The 13,589-nt window shown below is 44.4% G+C and overlaps 1 protein-coding gene across 1 annotated transcript in view; it reads left to right on the forward strand.

Annotated features, from left to right (window-relative positions):
• The window catches only part of ZSWIM5 (zinc finger SWIM-type containing 5), a 93,761-nt gene that overhangs the window by 1,072 nt on the left and 79,100 nt on the right, over nt 1–13,589 (forward strand). The window lies entirely within an intron of this gene.

Below are 13,589 nucleotides of genomic sequence, written 5' to 3' on the forward strand. Positions count from 1 at the left end.
CAGGTCTGGAACTGTGATGAGTGTTGTGACAAATTTTGTACCAGAATTGATTAATTGGACCAGATTAAGACCATGGGTGAGTGATGGGACCAGATTAAGACCATAGGTGAGTGATGGGATGAGGTCTGGATAATGGATGAGAGATGAGACCAGGTTAGTACTGCAGTTGAGTGATTGGTCCAGATCAGGACCATGGATCAGTGATACGAAGAGGTCAGCACAATGGATGAGGGTTGGGACCAAGTTTGTACCAGAATTGAGTGATGGGACCAGAATAAGACGATGGATGAGTGATGGGACCAGTTTAGAATCGCAGTTGAGTGATTGGACCAGATCAGGAATAGGGACGAGTGATGGAACAAAGTCAGTACAGCAGTTGAGTGATTGGACCAGATCAAGTCCATGAATGAATGATGGTAACAAATCACTTCCAGTGATGAGGGATGGCACGGAATCAGGACCATGGATGAGTGATTGAACCAGATCAGGACCATGAATGATTGATGGGAATACGTAATTTCCAGGGATGTGTTATGGGGTCAGATCAGCATGAAGAATAAGTGATGAGATCAGATCAGGACCACGGATGACTGGTGGGCCCAGATCAGGACCATATTCGTGAAAATGAATGCGAGTCATGGTACCAAATCTAGATTATGATTGAGTAATGACAATGTGAATAGGTGATGATTGGACCAGATCAGTACTATGAATGAATGATGATGGGGCCAGATTTGACTATGAATGTGAGTGATGATGTGGATCTAGTTCAGAACTGTGGATGATTATTTGGTAATGACTGGCTGACCAGTTTAGGACAATGGTTCATGATGGTTTTAGGACTGAACACATATAACCTTAGTAGCAGCTGATGAGCATTCAGACCATGGTTAAGTAAATACAAGAGCTGTATTGTCAAAACCCCCATTCATACTCCAGCTAACTCTGTGACATTGTGGTTTTTATAATGTTCTTTCTATATTTTTTCTTGCAACTTGAATCTCTTTTGGTAATGGTCATATGTCAACATACTGTATACTGACCTTTGGTGGCTAAAGGTTCCCTCTATAACTTTTTTATTTTCCTCAGTTAGAACTTAAACATAATATTACTATTAGAAAGGGACAGAACAATTACTTTGCAGGCTGTTGCTGATCTATAGATGCACGTTTCTGTGCTCCATTATTGCTTCTTATCACCTTTTATGTTGTGTATGAGGTTGTATCTTCTACCCCAGAGAAGACCGTTCTGGATCACTAGATATTCATTAGTTCTGGCTCAGTAGCCCCCAGTTGTGGTTGCCACAGCTCCAATGTTTATTATCCTTAATGTGCAACATTTAGCATTATATGTGACTATATACCCATGGTTTATCTGCTGGAAACTAGAAATCTCTAACTGCAGAGTAAGCAGATAGAAAGCCTTTGAGCATTTTGTAATTATGTTTGTTACAAAGGAAGCTTTGCTAATAAGTGACATTCTCCAGACGAGGGGGGCTGCAGATTATACCTCCACACCCACCCAAACCGCCCATCCTCTTATCAGCAATGGATTGAGTCTAACAGGCTTTGTAGGGTAAAATCCCTAGGCCAGACAATCGCACTGCTGTCAGACTGAAAGCAGGGTCTGCCCTTCCTGCAGTGTCAAGGGGCAAGGTATTTCTATCTGGCCCTTTTCCTGTGTGGTGGGGGTGGAATCTGATTTAAGTAGCGTTATTTTTTTCACTGATTAATACCTGCTGTTTATCTCCTCCCAGTGCAGCATTTCCGGGTTATTTTATGTTATGCAGCAAAAAGAATTGCAAAGTATTTACACGCTGCAGAATTTGCACACGTTAGTAAATACAGAATGGTCCAGATCACCGAATGTTACGCAGATTGGTCTGTCAGCTCCTATCCTATATGTACTAGAAGGCGAAACACTCATTATTATTATTATTATTATTATTACCACCAGTTACTTATATAGCGCACACATATTCCGCAGCGCTGTACGGAGAATATTTGGCCATTCACATCAGTCCCTGCCCCAGTGGAGCTTACAATCTATATTCCCTACCACACGTACATGCACACACATTCACGCTAAGGTTAATTTGTAGGGAGCCAATTAACCTACCAGTATATTTTTGGATTGTGGGAGGAAATCGGAGTACCTGGAGGAAACTCACGCAAGCACAGGGAGAATATACAAACTCCACACAGGTAGAGTCATGGTGGGAATCGAACCCATGACCTCAGTGCTGTGAGGCAGTAATGCTAACCATTACACCGTCTGGACTGCCCACTCATGCCATTCAGACTCCTATTGGCCAGTCACTGACATGTAGTGATACAATATCTTAGTTTATAGGTTGCAGCTGAGGCTACAGGACAATGCTTGGTGTCTTCAGGCCAGGCCTCAGGTTTCTTATCAGCAATAGTTATCATGTGAGCATTTGCTTCACCTTTATGTGCTTTAGGCAGGGGGGCAGACAAGATAATTAAATACTTGATTTGACTAATAATGGAGAGAAACACATTGCAGCTACATCACAATTCCGTTCAAATCATTAGGACGTTCCAGTCATTCCCTTTGTAGTAGTATGTGCGAGGCTTCCTTCATTGTGATGCACAGTGAGGTGCTGCTTGCAGGGAACATTTGTGTTAATATCTGATAGACAATTTATTCCACTTGTCATGGAGCGGACACCCCCTCTAAATTTCCACTCATGTGATTCCCGACACCCCAGTGCTGGAGCCATGAAAGGATCACTTGTTTGTAAGCAGACACCCTTTGTAAAACAGGATATTTTTTTTCCAGGGTGATGGAATTAAGTTAACTTCTTCCAAAAGCCCCTAAAACACAACATTTGGCATGCAAGTTTCCACGGGGGAGGGATAGTGAGGCTCCAGAGCCTTCCTCCAGCTGCTGAAAACTTTTAAATGCAGTTTCTTTCATCCCTCAAAGAGGATTTTTTTAATTCCCAGTACTAAATTCAAAGGGATTTAATTAGGCATTTCGGAAAAAAAAAAAGAAGAAAAAGAACAAAGCCGACCAGAAAGAGGCCATCAGTGTTTGCAGTGTGCAGACCATGCGTTTCCATTCTGCTTGTGTCACCAGTTATTTTCCTGTAAATGATAGCGGAGATTGTAAAAGTATCAACCTTTCACTTCCTGGGGTGGTTGTGGCTCAGAGGCCGGCCACACACACACACACACGCACGTACAGATATGGTCGGCCACTGTGGATGTTTTGGATACATCAGAGCCGCAATCGTATCTATTTAATTGAATCATGATCAAATTTGAATGAGCAGATCCAAAGGTCTGTTGATCACCTGTACAGGTGAGCAGTCATCGGTCGGGATCACTTAGTTCCTACTGTAATTGTATTTCTCCTTCAAGACCCCAGTGTCTGTATGATTTTTATCCGTTTTTTTGGTAGCGTGTTATCTTTGTACATTAAAGATTATGGGGGAGATGTACTAAGCAGTGAAAAGTAGAGAAGTGAGCCAGTGGAGAAGTTGCTCACGCAAACCAATCAGCTGTTCTATATACTTTTATAGTATGCAAATTGTAAATGTTACGTCAATGCTGATTGGTTGCCATGGGCAACTTCTCCACTGGCTTACTTCTCCACTTTTATCACTGCTTAGTACATCTCCCCCTATATAGCTATGCAACCCAAAAACGGGCACTGATAATTTACTGTGCACCTGATAGTCTCTGATTTTTCAGTTATCATTTAGCATGTCAAGCAATCGATATAGGTAATTGCCATTGCCTTAATCATTTTTGCTTAGTATAGCTAAAGGGGGTATCCAATTACCCTCGGTCGATGACTGCGGGTAATTGTGGGGCAGATTTATTAAGCCTGGAGAAGTGATAAAGTGGAAGGTGATAACGCACCAGCCAATCAGCTCCTAACTTACATGTTATAGGCTGGGTTTGAAAAATGACAGCTAGGAGCTGACTGGCTGCTGTGTTATCAGCTTCCACTTTATCACTTCTCCAGGCTTAATACATCTGCCCCTGTATCGCCAGGGGGTTCCCCTTTATGCATGATGTGGTGGGCTCCTCCCCCGAAGCATAATCCATGATAAGTGGGCTGCCGGAGTCGCGATAACAAGGGTTCAGTAATTGGTCATTAATAATGATATCTGGCCATTTTCACGGATTGGATCAGTATTTTGTTGGTCATACTATACCCTGAAGTTATACCTCTGCAAAGAAGCTTTCGTTTGGGTTGCACCTGTATGTGAGCACTTTGTCCTTGTACCCTAGCGAGCACTGAACATTCCTGCAAACTGACTGCAGCTGATGTTAGGTACTTCATTTACTTAATTGTCGTTGGCGTCTGTTGGGTAAGGTGGCCGGCACTGTGACAGCCAAAAGGCAGGGAATCTCTAATAATTACATGGCACTCTGATGAGTATGGGGGGCTTGCGTAGCATCATCAGTATGGAAGTGCAGTGGTTGACCGTCTTGGGCAACCTGCTTTAGCCATGTTTTCTTTGGCACATCACGTGCTATTTTCCATCCATCCATGCGTGTGTTCTTTTAATTTGTGAATCTCATAGCCAGTCCCAAGCCTGGATAAATGGGGAGGGGTGGTTCCGTGGTTATATATACATAAAAATAGTTTTGTGTTGGTTTAATTTGGGATATGCGCTGAAGTGAGTGACCTGCTAGATTAAGCCTGTAGGCTCAATCTAGCACCGGCGATAGCAATGCGTGGGGCCGCACATCGCTATCGCTGGGGGGCAAACACACGAGAGATCCGTCAGATTGCGTAGATTTCAAGCACGGATCTCTCCATGTGTGCCCCCCTTTAGTGACCTTAGCAATGCAGTGGGGCTGCTGTCCCACGAAACAGATGCCTTGAGGGCTCCTATAGCTCCGGATCATATTGTTAATGTTCTTGAGATTGAATTAAAGGAATGCCAGTGTATGTGCCTTAACATGATCCCCGTTGGCACCTATATACCAGCTTTGGCTCTGGAAATTATAATGAACCCAGTGGTCAGAATAAATGCCTGGACACAGTTCTATACACAAATCCCCTCTCCTCCTCAGCACCTTGGAGAAAGACTACCCCCTTGGTATATATTAGTTAAGGCAGGGTGTGCACAGTGGTCTATACTAAGTCCAGCTCTGTATAAGATTAATAATATATTAGAAATGTGATCAGCAGGAATGTTTTTGGTGTTTTAAGTAAACATCATTTCTCTGAATTTCTGTTTTGATACAGCCTCTGTTTGTTTATATTTTTAATATCCGTAATCAATTAAGAAAATCAAATATAATTGCTGCCTCAAGCTCTCCCCATTGTGCCGACCACGCACAGCAAACTGCGGAAAGACCAGATCTGTTGCTGATTTGGATAATTTGCCACAGATCTGGCTGTTTTGAGAGCAGCCTCAGCATATGGATCGCTTGTGTGTCAGATGCTTCCCTCCCCTGCTTATACAGTCATCTGCCAATAGGATATTCCACCCTGACCAATCTCCAGTGATATATGGTGACCACATTGGCAGAAGAAATTGTCGCCTTTGTGGCGAGAGTTACTGCTCTTGTGACCTGGACAGAATGTTAAATCGGCAAGAGATACTCAGTGTTACGCCACGTCTGGTTAGAAAGCAGCGCAGGTTATTCTTCTCCAGGAGATAGTAATAATTTTATTAATACAGCACCCTTCCTCCAATAGGACTCAAGGCACTTAACAGGTAGTAAGAACATGGCACAGTGGTTTACATAAAAAGGCCACATACATTTCCATTTTTAAAAACCGTACAGGAACTACACGGTCCAGTCACATTTTTATGACCACCTCCTACTTTTAACGTGGGCAGTGCGTAACCCAGTGTTTCCCAACCACGGTCCTCAAGGCACACTAACAGTGCAGGTTTTAGTGATATCCAGGCTTAAGCACAGGTGACTTAATTAGTAGCTCAGTTATTTTGATTTAACCACCTGTGCTGCAGCCTGGATATCACTAAAACCTGCACTGTTGGTGTGCCTTGAGGACCGTGGTTGGGAATGCCTGGCGTAACCCATGAAGCATGTGTCGTGCGCTGGCTTGGTGGGTATATACGGTGTGTGATAGGCCGCCTGCACACATATCACTCGTTGCTGTCCTGGGTAAAAGCGGCAATTTATCCAAATTGCAAAAAGGGATGACTGTTTCCGGGCCAAGGGTGGCAGTATTTCTGAAACAGCGCAGTTTGTGAACCGTTTGCTGCTGCTGTGGTGAAGGTGTATCGTGATGGGACCATTGCTAATAACTGACGTGGAAACTGCGCAGCACCACGTGCTATTGATGTGAGAGCTAAACGTCTGCTACGAAGGTGCGTGAGGGCCGACCGACACGCTACAGTGGAGCCGCTCACCGCTAAAAGGAACCTGGGGGCTACCAGACGTGTGTCAAAAACAACGGTTCAGCCTGTCTAGCTGCTGCCCGTGCTGCACACGGCGAGTACTCTGGCTATTAGCTGGTGGTCACAATAATGTGACTCGACCGTGTATGAACATACTAGGGTGGTTTAGATTTGCACGAATAGCAGGAGAGAGCATGGAGGTAATACAAAGTTGTGGTAGCCATTTTGAGTTACCAGTTGCAAGATCATCCATCCTACCCACAAAGGTTCCTGGTGAGGCGTCCATTTTAGGTGCTTTAAATAGGATCACATTGGGCAGAATAGGCGTTGCCTGGAAATGACGACACATAATGGGAGAGATCAATATGCTAGGTGATCCTTGCAAGTACCTCACGACCATGCGCCCCTCATTCTACACAGAGTACCAGGCAAGGCAGCCATGTTGGGCACCCTACATTGGTAACAGTATGCGAATAAGCAATACATGGAGTTGTGACAAATTAAACAGAGAGTTAATAGATTTCCTCTTGCATCATTACTTCAGTGGGTTGCTCATCCCGCCCTTGGGCACCCGGCGAGGCAGCCATCTAGGGGACACTACATAGGATTGTAGTGGGCAGGATGAGCTGCTGACAGGAGTGAGGCATGCAGTGGGCACTTATAGAAAGGAGTAAGTATAGTTGAAGTGGGGGAGACAGTACAATGATAAAAGACATTTGCACATATTGGACTGTAGTAGGCAAACTGGAATAACATGCACTATGTTACTAAACTGGTATATAAATGTCCTGGTCTGAAGCTGATGTGTGAATGTGGAGACCCATTAGTGTCCAGTAGTGATGTTGCCGGTAAGGCTGGTTCAGCCTACTCCCCCCTTGCTCAGATCTAATAGGCCACTATACATACAGTATACAATATGTATAAAACAAAAACAAACAAAACAAGTTTATATTGTCTTTCATGTTGAGGTATGTTTTGGACACAGTTGCTCTTCAATGAAAGGGTCCCTTTTAAATGTAGCTGTTGCAAGCCCCTAGGGACTGTATCTTCTCACCTCTGCTCCAAACGAGGACACACTTTGTTTGTTTAAGCTGCTAGAACATGCTTGTAGTGCATACTTTTCATAACTTAACCCCCGTGCTGCCCCAAGCTGAGTGAGACAGAGGGGGGCTGAAGAAGGAACCATTTCCTGTACTTAATGTAAATTGCACATGTTGGGGTTAAGGACATGGATCAGTCTCTCTCTACCTCCTCTCTCACCCCCTTTTCCCCTTCTCTCTCACCCTTCGTTCTCTCATCTCTGTCCCTATTGATCTGTCTATACCCTCTCCTCCTTTGCTCTCTCCTCCCTCCCTTCTCTTCCCCCCTTCTTTCTCTCTTCCCCTTTATCACCCTCTCGCCTCTCTTCCCCCTTCTCTCTTTCCCCTTTCCTCCTTCTCTCTCTCATCCCCATCTCTCTCTCTTCCTCCTCTCTCTCCCCTTCACCCCTTCCCCCCCCCCCCCACCCCCGGACTCAGGTTCACATACAGAGTTTAGTGCTGAATAAATCAGCCACAACAGAATAAACATAGATTTTCTTATTATTCTGGCCCTAAACCATACACCTTTTATCTCCTAACAAGCAGTTTCATTGCTGCACATGGCTGAGGACTAGGAGTGGTTCCTTCATATTTCTTTGTGGTCTAAAATAAGAAACATATTTTATGCCCTGGTTTCCACATTTTTGGATATTGAACGTAATGTGTAACATGTGAGCCAATCTCAGTACTGCGCAAAGATATCCATTTTATTAATAGCCCACCACTGGTATTCTGTATCGCTGTATAAATAGTTCACCGTGTTATTAGCGTCTCTTCTTGTTACTGTATTCTTTGTTTTTAGTATCTGCATTCAATAAATTCACCTTCTTCAAACTGCCCCACCTCTTGCTGGGTGAGTTGTGCCTCCTCGGTGATGGCACTGGCTCCTAGTGAATTGATGGGTACTGCCCAAATGATGCCCATTTAGAATGCATACGCAGGGGCTGAATCAGTCCCGATCGCTGGGCTGCAAAGTTTGCTGTCCTGCGTTTGGATAGTCGCCGCCTCCAGGGGGAGTGTAAATTCGCCGTGCAAGTGTGCGATCCCATGTGTACGCAGAGCTGCAAAAATCCACTTTGTGCAGTCTCTGCGCAATTCAGGACTTACTCCTCCAGTGCGATGTGAAGTGGCTGATCGGGGCCGAAGCTGATGTCAAACACCCTCTCTGAAAACGCTTGGACACGCCTGTGTTTTTCTGAACGAAAACGGTCAGTTGCCACCCACAAACGGCTTTCTCCTGTCAGTCACCCTTGCGAACGCCCGTGCGTTAGTTTTTTTCGCACCGTCCCGTCGCTGACCACCGATGCCCGTTGTTGTCCGACGCGCCTGCTCATTGCGGTGCATACACATGCGCAGTTGAGACCTGATCTCCCGCTGTGCAAAAACACACAGCAAAGATCAGGTCTAAATGACCCCCCCCCCCCCCCCCGTTTCCTATGCAGCGCTACAGCCCGCAACACTCATTTATGTGACCGTGTTTTCTTGCAGAAGGTCGGTGCATGGGGCAAGTCAGGCTTCTAACTGCTCCAGGCAAATATTTTACAGAACATACTTGCAGCCTTGTTACTATGAGGTGTATACTGTATATACAGAGTAGTAGTGTGCATAATGAGCAGTGAACATGTTCTATACAGCAAGCCTATCGTTAACTGAGAAGCCACAGAATTTGTAGATTGGTCACAGAGCACATTAATCTCTCCATGGACACGTTTCCATAGTCAACAACCTTGAATTAAAAATAAATGTGTAGCGCTCCCCCCCCCCCCCCGGCACTGAGGGAGTTAATATTATAGTACAATAAAATTGTCACTGACAAATAATGCATGATATCACAGTTCAAGGTTTTCCTCTCCTGGTTGGTGGTTTGCACCAAGCATAGTTGTGTATTGTCACAACTAGAGGCCTTGGAGCAGCGGTGAGATGTCGCAGACATTATGAAACTGGTGTCACCTCCTGTTAGAAGTGGAAAATTGTGACGCAGTGGCTACACGGCCTCTGTATGCACAGGCTCCCGGGGTTTCCCTAAACCGGTCCTCGTCCCACACAAGTCAGCTTGTCTAGTTCAGAGGAGACCCCGCTCTCCCACACAGGAATCAGGTTCTGGTAGAGGTCCAGGGTTCCAATTTATTTAGTTTCTTTTCATATGAATAGACATCAGCAGAAAATGAGTGTAATCGCCCAATTAGGGCCTTAAAAGTCTGACTCCAAATGCACCCAACAATTATTTTTGTTAATTTAATGTGTTTAGTAATTCCTTTTCAACTAATTAGTTTCTGAGCCGCTTCTATTAGGAGATTAACCCCTTTCATGCAGCATCAATTTGGCAAGATGTCCCTTTTATCTGCATGGATGATTAGGTGGCGTGACGCCGTACGGCAGATGTACAGCTTATCCTGACACTGCTTCCAAAAGGTCTGCCTGTGATTCTTCACCTTTCCACGTGTAACAGACAGTGCTGCCCACTGAGTATACAGGTCCAGGCTGTTACGCACCGCCATTCTGCTTTTATAGCGGACCTGTCACCCCACGTTTTTGTCCTTGTTCTTCATCTCCGTGGCTGGCTTTGCGGATCTATGCCGACCAGGGTTCTGTCTGTGAGGAGTTTATATAGTCTCTCTCTCTTGTTCCACTTTCCCCCCAGAGACCAAAAACAACACACCGGTAGGTTAATGTTACTGTTTGGTTGAGAATTTAGAATGTAAGCTCCACTGAGCAGGGGCTGATGTGAATGATTACATGTCCATGTAATATGTTGGCACCATAGAGAGGAGATACAGGTGAATAATAGTGATGAGATATATGTGTCATTAGACGTTACTGTGGCTGCCTGCTTGACAGAAGATGGGTAGTGAATGACTATGTATAACCACACACAGGAAAGACAACCCAAAAATCTGATGCCAGCAAAGGAGAATTTGCTTTGTAAGAGCTGGGAGCGGGCACACAGATCAGGGTGGGTAAGCGAGGAATCTCAGATTACTACAGTGGTTCTCAAACTTTTTTTTAATCATGTCGCCCTAGAGTTACAGTATGTTTTTCAGGTCACCCCTAGGCCAAATGTTTCTTATTGAGAAATTTAGAAAGAAATATTAAATTAACTAATTGTGTTTATATGTCATCCTTAGGTTCAATTGTGTGGTGAGAGACAGGATTTGCTTCTGTTTGTCTACATATTTTATGATTGGCAGCCACAAGCACTAGTTGTGCCTATTACATTGACCATACAATCCGAGGCACCCCTGCAAGTGTCCTGAGGCACCCCAGGGTGCCACGGCACACAGTTTGAGAACCACTGAACTACTATGTAGTTATAACAATCACAAAGGGGTCTTTATAGATTATATTGTCATTCATTTTTCTTATTGCTATTTAAAGCGGTGTCCTATTTTGCAGCCCTGTACAGAGAATGCTAGTAATTAAACAATAGTCCCTGCACCATTAGAGAACACTGTATAAATTGCCCAAAACACACACACACACAAAGCTCTCAAACCAGGTAAACTACCAATGTGTTTTTAGACTCAGGGGGTGACTTCTAGTACCTAGAAGAAACTTGTAAGCAGGAAGAAAACATATAAACCCCACAGAAATCAGGCACTGTTTGGAATTGAAACAAAAGACTGTGCCACAAACTGCCTGTTAAACAGTTTTTATAGCTGAGCTGAGGAGGAACAGCTCAACTATGTTCTGTTCAATAAATGTCCCTAAAATGCCATTTTAATGTTCTCCCTCATCTACTGGGGTTGGGTATGTGTGACCGGCGGTCACAATACCGAACCCAAGAGAGAAAAATAAGCAAGCGCTGTGGCGCACGCAGGGGGGGTTTCCGAGTACCTGGAAACCCCCCTAATAAGTCGTGATTTCTATTTTGAGACGGAGACAGCTTTGTGTCCGTCTCAGCCAAAGCCGCGACTGCGGAGCTTCAGTAGCAAGAGAGAGCTAACTTACAGAATGTCCCGTGGGAGCTGCTGGCTGCGCATGCTCAGCAACAGCAGCTCCCTCCATCCTCACACTGCCGCCCTTCTGCTTCCAGCCCCTGATGGATTATGTAAGTTTGAAGCCAGTGTTTATGTGTGTATTTATATGTTTGTATGTACAGTATGTCTGTGTGTTTGTGCACTGGTGTATGTACAGTATGTATGTATGGATGTGTGTCTGTGCGTGTGTGTCTGTGTATGTGTGTGTGTGTATATATATATATATATATATATATATATATATATACTGTATATATATATATGAATGTGGGCTGTGTGTATATATGTATGTACATATATATATGTGTGTGTATGTATGTATGTGTGTATATATATATATATATATATATATATATATATATATATATATATATGTATGTATATATATATTACACATACATGCACATATACATACACACCCACGGAAACCCCGCTCGCTAAATCCTGCGTTTGCCACTAAAGCGATATCTGTGATATCTCCTGATGAATGGCCTCAAAACGTAAATTCTACAAAAATTTATTTTCACCTACTTTTGTAGAATTTTAGTGATGGCGAATATGCCCCTTGGTGATATCTCCTGCTATATATTCATGCACAGATTCTGAGTTATACACAACATCATCAGCGTCTTTACCTGTCTTTAGCCTCAGTCCTCTTATCTACTGTCACTATCCAGTGAGTGCTATTCTCTAATTTTGCACAAAACCCTAGAAACCAATCAGACATTTGCTTGCTTTGTTTGACTTGCTCCAGACAGATGGAAGCTAATTGCTGATTGGTGTGTATGGTTTAGCCCAGATTTGCAGCTAAATGCCATGTTAACCCCCCCCCCCCCCCCGTATCCACTCTGTGCTTGTAATAACTGCGAGCACTCACTACTGTGCACTTAGTTACAAAGCTAGGTACAGAAAATACTCTCCCAACTACAGCTAGACTAGCCGCTGTCATCATTTACTTTACAGACTACAGGAATATTAGATTCATCTGATTGCTGCTCCTTTCTATCAAATGATGCCGCTATTTATCTCTCTCCCATCTGTCTGTCTCATACACTCTTTTTATTCTGTGTTGTTATACATCAGCAGGATTTACATACTAGCAATGTACACTTTATTAGGGATGTGCGCCCCCCCCCCGTGTTTTGCTGTTTTTAATTCATCATCGTGTTTTGGCAAAACCAACCTCTAGTGTTTTGGCTCGGATATGGCAAAAAAAAATCTGGGGTGGGGGATAATAATCATTGATTAAAAAAAAAACAGCTAACATCATGTAATTTTTGCAGTCTAAACCCAAATTTCGGATTTAAAATACGAATTCCGAACCGCGGGAAAATCTGAACAGGGACTCTGTTCGGATTTGGATCTCTTCAGGAGATCTGGACCGGGTTTTGGTTTGGGTAGGATCCACAAAATGTGGGTGAATTCGGATTTTTGGAGAATCCAACCACACACCTCTACAAATTATTGAATGAAAGTAAGTTTTTGGAATGGTCAAGTCAAAATGGGGGCATTGAGATCCTGCAGAGGGCGATGCATAAACAAAAGTTCCTTTTAAATATCATAGACCGTAAGTATATTGTAAGAAGGCCAAATTTCTCACATACGTCGTAAGAGACTGATACACCGACACAGAAATGATTACTTCCAGGTTATTACTGCTAACTGGTATATTCAATAACTGTCAGAAGCTGCCGTCTTGTCGGAAAGGCGGCAGCTTCCGACAGTTTTAGGTCATTCCGACCTATTCATTAGAGCCCCGTTTATTCCGACAAGTCTGGAAACCCGACTTGTCGGAATGCACGCTGATCGGCGGCTTCAGCCGCCGATCAGCGTGCATTGTCGGAAGCGGGGCCAAACCCGACAGGTTTTAGCCCCGTTTCTGACAATCTCAATCCGACTTTAAAAAAAGTCGGATTGAGATGAGGGATCTGAGAGCAGGAGACGGGGAGGGGGAGCAGCGCTGCAGCAGGGAGAGCAGGAACCCAGCGGCAGCGTCCACCCGGCTCCAGCAAGCAAGGTCCCGCTTTCTGGAGCCAGGTGGACGCCGCCGTGATCCTCCGCTGATGCAGCCGCTGCTCGCTCAGTCACCCCTCCTCCGCTGCTTTCCTGCTGCTTCCCCCACCGCCACAGACACGGCAGCCGCTGACAGCTTCCCCCCCCCCCCCCATCCTCCTG

Source organism: Pseudophryne corroboree, chromosome 9 (assembly GCF_028390025.1).
Source record: "Pseudophryne corroboree isolate aPseCor3 chromosome 9, aPseCor3.hap2, whole genome shotgun sequence".
Lineage (NCBI taxonomy): Eukaryota > Metazoa > Chordata > Amphibia > Anura > Myobatrachidae > Pseudophryne > Pseudophryne corroboree.